The following is a 6,889-nucleotide window of genomic DNA, read 5'->3' on the forward strand; positions in this document are numbered from 1 at the left end:
CCTTCCAACTCCCCCCCAATGTCACCAGATCCGGTCGGATTTAAAATAAGAGCTCTGAGACACGATTTCCTTCTAAAAATCAAATTTCATTTAGATCCGATCACCCGTTCGTAAGTTCAAAATACCTCATTTTTCCTAATTTTTCAGAAATAACCCCCCCCCCCTCCCAACTACCCCTCAGAGAGCAGATACGGTTCGGTTATGTCAGTCACCTATCTTAAACAGGTTTTTATTCTTCCCATCCAGTTTCATCCTGATCTCACCGTTTTAAGTATTTTCTAAGAATTTCCAGTCCCCCCCCCCAATTACGCTGGATCCGGTTTTGATTTAAAATAAGATATCTGAGTTACGAGGTCCTTCTAAATATGAAGTTTCATGAAGATCCGATCACTCTTTCGTAAGTTAAAAATACGTCATTTTTTCTAATTTATCAGAATCCCCCCCCCCCCAATAGAGCGGATCCTTTCCAATTATGTAAATCACGTATCTAAGACTTCTGCTTATTTTTCCCACCAAGTTTCATCCCGATTCCTCCAATCTAAGCGTTTTCCATCATTTTAGGTTCCCCCATCCCAAACTTCTCCCAATGTCACCAGATCCGGTCGGGACTTAAAGTAAGAGCTTTGAGACACGATATCCTTCTAAATATCAAATTTCAGTGAGATCCGATCACCCGTTCGTAAGTTAAAAATATTCCATTTTTTCAGAATTAACCCCCCAAACTACCCCAAAGAGAGCGTATCCGTTCCGGTTATGTCAATCATGTATCTAGGAGTTGTGCTTATTTTTCCCACCAAGTTTCATCCCGATCCCTCCACTCTAAGTGTTTCCCAAGTTTTAAGTTTCCCCCTCCCAACTCCCCCCCAATGTCACCAGATCTGGTCGGGATATAAAATAAGAGCTCTGAGACACGATATCCTCCTAGATATCAAATTTCATTGAGATCCGATCACCCGTTCGCAAGTTAAAAATACCTCATTTTTTCTAATTTTTCAGAATTAGCCCCGCCCCCCAACTACCCCAAAGAGAGCGGATCCGTTCCGGTTATGTCAATCATGTATCTAGGACTTGTGCTTATTTTTCCCACCAAGTTTCATCCCGATCCCTCCACTCTAAGTATTTTCCAAGTTTTTAAGTTTCCCCCTCCCAACTCCCCCCCCCCAATGTCACCAGATCTGGTCGGGATTTAAAATGAGAGCTCTGAGACACGATATCCTTCTAAATATCAAATTTCATTGAGATCCGATCCCCCGTTCGTAAGGTAAAAATACCTCTCTTTTAATTTTTTAGAAATCCCCCCCCCAACTACCCCAAAGAGAGCGGATCCATTCCGGTTATGTCAATCATGTGTCTAGGAATTGTGCTTATTTTTCCCACCAAGTTTCATCCCGATCCCTTCACTCTAAGCGTTTTCCAAGATTTTAGGTTTCCCCCTCCCAACTACCTCCCCCCCCCCCAATATCACCAGATCCGGTCGGGATTTAAAATAACAGCTCTGAGACACGATATCCTTCCCAACATCGAATTTCATTAAGATCTGATCAACCGTTCGTAAGTTAAAAATACTTCAATTTTTCTATTTTTTCCAAATTAACGGGCCCCCCTCCCGCCCCCAGATGATCAAATCGGGAAAACGACTATTTCTAATTTAATCTGGTCCGGTCCCTGATACGCCTGCCAAATTTCATCGTCCTAGCTTACCTGGAAGTGCCTAAAGTAGCAAAACCGGGACCGACAAAATTTGCGATTGCTTTATGTCACTTGGTTAATACCAAGTGCCATAAAAATTGCCCAGTGACAAAAAATTATTGAAAAGGATATGAATCACCTGACCTCTTTAGTTCTCAGTTTTATAGATTACAAACTGGCAATTGATTCTATCCTTGTATGCTACACTAGATAAGTACTTTAAACATTGTTTGCTTTGAACGCAAACAATATTACTGCGTCTAAAGTAGGAAGTGTGGCTGGTAGCTAGTTTATTGTTGAAGCAAAAGTTAGGTAGGGTTGCGTCCTATCCATTCTATTTTGATTTTTTATTGACTTTTTCCTAAGGAGCACGGGAAAGGCTATGGGAGAGCATGGAATCAAATAGGATGGTAAAATTCTTCTAGACGTAGATTATTGCAGATAATTCTAGTAGCCTAGATAAAAATATAAGCCAAATAAATCAGTTTGTTTTAGTTTTGCTTGTTTTTAGGGGGGGTTGAGCACTTAAAGTGTAGGAACAGGGTTGAAAATTAATATTAAGAAGACGAAGAGCTCTGAGGAGGAAAAAATGGGACCTATGTAACCTAAGCCAAAGCTTCGGGTGATTCTTCACTGTTGAAGAAAGCTTAGAAGAATGGGAAGAAAAGTAAATCAGGTGTAAGATATTTGAAGCCCGGTTAATGACTGTGGTCAGGGATGGTTCTGAAACATGGGCACTTTAAAACGCAGGTGGCGATTTGTTAAATATTTTTCAGAGAAATTGTTTCCGGGTGGTTTTAGATGCTCGTTTGACTTTCCGTATGTAAATTTAGTTCTATTGTTATGTCTTTCTAGGGCTATAAATAAGGAAAAGTTGAGACGGCTAGGACGCGTCATACAGATAAAGGAGGAAAGCTTGCCAAAGATTGTTCTTTTTGGCTATCCATTTGGAACCAAACGAAAAAAGGTCATCCCTGAATGCAATAGGAAGAAGTCATAAGGAAGGATTTACATGAAATTGAAACTTCATGAGAGAGGGGGGGGGACGTGAATCTTTGAATAGAATCAAGAATTTGAATTGAGTCTGTACCTATGTTTGCTTCACGCGACTTGGGCTGTCGTTTAGTAGGAGTAGTAGTTGTAACGGTACTACAATTGTGCCGTTTTTGGTACAATTTAGAAGTCCTGGTACTAGACCCCAATGCTGCGCCAATTCATGGGTGGCGCGACGCCAATGAAAGATGCACCGACGTGGAGTGAAATTTTGATGTCCTCTTGATTTCTTGCAGCATAGTTAGATAATTTATTTGAAGAGTCTCACAGCAATAAAAATTGTCCCCTTCACGGATCTTATTTTACTTTTACACAGTAATAAAGATTATCAAACGGTTAATGGTAACGAACTGTAAGTAAGGAGCAAATTGGCCAAATAGTAACCGGAACTCTAAAAAAGAATTTTATAACTATAGATACATCAAAAGCATTGAATTTTTATCACGATTCCAAATATATAAAATTTATCAAGTTTAATGTTACCCATCTAAAAATTACTATCTTGAGAAAATTTTCGATAAAAGGGAAACCATTCCCAAAAATTCAGAGTATCCCAATTAAAATCGCACCATCAGGTTCACCGTATCATAGAACCTTACTGTAGAGGTTTCAAGCTCCTGTCTACAAAAATCTGGAATTGTGTATTATTATTTTTTTTGGCCAGAAGAATGATCGCAGATGCGTTCTTATTTGTTTATTTTTCTTCCAATGGGTAATCATATTGAACCAATGGTCTTAGAGGGTTTGAGATAGAGCTCATTTCAACGGATAATGAAATATCTAGTGCCCTTTTTAAGAGACCAAAAGTCATCTAAATTACCCTTTTCCCCCCATATTCATCTAATCAAAATTTTGAGATAGCCACTATGTTTAGCGTGGTTGAAAGATTCATCATAACTCTGGGGATGACATGCAGCCCCCCGGCCTCTGGGGAAGGGGTTGTAGGCTGTGGAATGATTGTGCAAATGTAATATTTGTTATTGGGATGTATACAGACATTTTTTTGGAAAGGATGGTATTTTCTGCATGCAGGTAGGGGGGAGGAATTTTCCACGGGGAAGAAAGTTTCTAGGGTTGCACTTTCTAGGGGAGGTTTCGTGAGAAGGAATTTACCAGAATTCCTACTGGAAATCCTTTTTCGTTTGTCTTAATTTCTTTTTGGCGACTCAAATTTACATGTAGAAGTGCTGTGAAGGAATTCAACAGGGGAAACTTTACTGGAATTATCTGGGGGTTTTCCATGAGGGAGTGATTTTCAGCGAAATAAATTCTCCACGAGGGAATTCTTCACAGCAGAAATTCCCTAAAGAGAAATTTTATGCAGGAAAGTCTTTCCATCGTGGAAGAGGATAGGTGTATTCCGATATATATTTCTATATTCCGTATTTCTATATTTCTATATATATTTCTATAAATTTTCCGTTGGTAATTTTCAGCTAGGATGGAACTGTCTGAAATTTTCCAGGGGGTAGGGCATATACAGGAGAAACTATCCATCGAAGAATTTTTCGCGCGTGGTAAGGGGGATATTTCTTGACGTGGGGAGGCTGGATTTCCCGGTACAATTTGAAGAACGATCAGTGATTAAATATAAACAAGTTTGTTTCAACCGGGAGTAAGGATCAACATTAAAATTAGAAAAAAAGAAATTATAACGTATATTAGGGGGGTTGCCTCCTCACCAATACCTTGCTCTTTACGCTAAAGTTTGAATTTTTGTCCCAATTCTTTTCAAATCTATCTCAAAGTCGTTATCCCTAATTTGTCGTTCCGTCGATTGTTTTATTCCTATGCCCGTGTTTCATTGTATTTTTTTTTATACTGGATTAAAGATTACCAGTTTCCAGCTTTCAAGTGACACAGTATATCTCGAAGTGGCAAAATATTTGGAATTTAGTGGATAACAAGTATACTGTTTCGTAACCTTTTTTTTCCTTCTTAAAATGATCATGCATTAACAGAAATTTCTACTCCTTGAATCTATGATAAATATTGAAAGAGCCACAACAGTTTTAACTTGCTTCAAATTTTGCGTGCTAAAAACGGGTGCTAGAATACTTTCAATCATTATCTATTAATTTTCTTTTAACGCAGCTTAGAACTAAAGCTCTGTTCAACGATTCTAAATTAATAAGACATTTAACGTATCTTGAGCTGAAATTGTATTTTGAACTCTTGCAACCAAGGCTATATTTTTCTTTTTTATTTTATTGCTCCTTGTTCAACTTTGATGAAAATAAAATAGGTCGAACCAATGCAATAGCAGTAAATTCGGTGAGCAAAATGCGTATTCAAGGTCAGAAGCAATGTTTACTTCCGTAGTTCAAGTTAGACCAATTTGGCAAAACTAAGAAAATGCAAACCTTACGAATTTTGTATTTTACTATATCCATTTTAGGAAAAATCACTTGGATTTTGGAAAGAAGAGAGGGATAAGATTAAAATTTAGTGCGAAATTTTACCATATCCTCAATTTTTTTCCAATTTTGCGGTACTATTTTAGATTTTAATTCGGCTTAGCTGTATTTAATAACTAGATATATTACTTCCAGACTTTCTTCGGAGTAATGATAAATTGTACTGCTGAATATTATACTTTCACTACTTTAACTCTCTGAAGAAAATTTTGAACTCTCTGAGATTCCACTGCAGCTGCTTTGTTTTCTTCTGGGATTCAGTGTAATTTCGGACTTTGGGTCACAATTTTACCAAATCTAAAAAATTTTGGGCTGCTGCCCTCTCCCCACAAGGGCATCTCTACCCTTCACAATTGAAGTAGGAAGTAGAATCGATTTCTATTTGCATGCACTCTGGCGTCCATTGTTAAAATGTATTTTAGTTAAGGCCCCCAAACTGGGCCAAATTTAAATACTATTAGATATTTACAAGAAGAAGGTTTTTTCCTCATCTTTACCCAAGCGAATTGAGTCCAAACTTCTATGTTCTACTGCACATAAAAAACGTAAGCTACTTCACTATTTTGACGCACAATGGGTTGACAAGTATGACACTGTGAGTACAAGGTTTTATTAAATACTAGCTGTTGGGGTGGCGCTTCGCGCCACCCCAACACCTAGTTGGTGGGGGCGCTTCGCGCCCCCCAAGCCCCCCCGCGCGCGTAAGTCGTTACGCGCCATAATAGTTACGCGCCATTGTAGTTGTGTCCCTATGTCCCACCTGTGAATATAGATATATATATATATATATATATATATATATATATATATATATATATATATATATATATATATATATATATATATATATATATATATATATATATATATATATATATATATATATATATATATATATATATATATATATATATATATATATATATATATATATATATATATATATATATATATATATATATATATATATATATATATGGTTTTAACTACGTAAAACTTGCGAATATACAACATTCTTTGCTGTCCCATTGTCTTTGCATATAAATAGATTGTCAGGTTTACCGACTCTTGAACATGCAACATATAATGGTCCATGGGAAAACAATCTGTATTCAGATCTATACCTCATGATTCTAATGATTGCCCTTGAGCTTTGTTGATGGTGATTGCTAATCGACCATTCCCTGTCCCGGTGTCCCGGTCGTCATTTATATCCCCCTGTTTCCCCCGGTGTCCCCGTTGTAGTTGTGTCCCTGTGTCCCGGTCGTCATTTATATTCCCTGTGTCCCGGTCGTCATTTGTATCCCGGTGTACCGGTCTGTATATACCGGTCTGTATCTTTAATCCAGTATAAAAAAAAAATACAATGAAACACGGGCATAGGAATAAAACAATCGACGGAACGACAAATTAGGGATAACGACTTTGAGATAGATTTGAAAAGAATTGGGACAAAAATTCAAACTTTAGCGTAAAGAGCAAGGTATTGGTGAGGAGGCAACCCCCCTAATATACGTTATAATTTCTTTTTTTCTAATTTTAATGTTGATCCTTACTCCCGGTTGAAACAAACTTGTTTATATTTAATCACTGATCGTTCTTCAAATTGTACCGGGAAATCCACCTCCCCACGTCAAGAAAAATCCCCCTTCCCACGCGCGAAAAATTCTTCGATGGATAGTTTCTCCTGTATATGCCCTACCCTCTGGAAAATTTCAAACATTTCCATC

The sequence above is a fragment of the Artemia franciscana genome, chromosome 19, assembly GCF_032884065.1.
Source record: "Artemia franciscana chromosome 19, ASM3288406v1, whole genome shotgun sequence".
Taxonomy (NCBI): Eukaryota; Metazoa; Arthropoda; class Branchiopoda; order Anostraca; family Artemiidae; genus Artemia; species Artemia franciscana.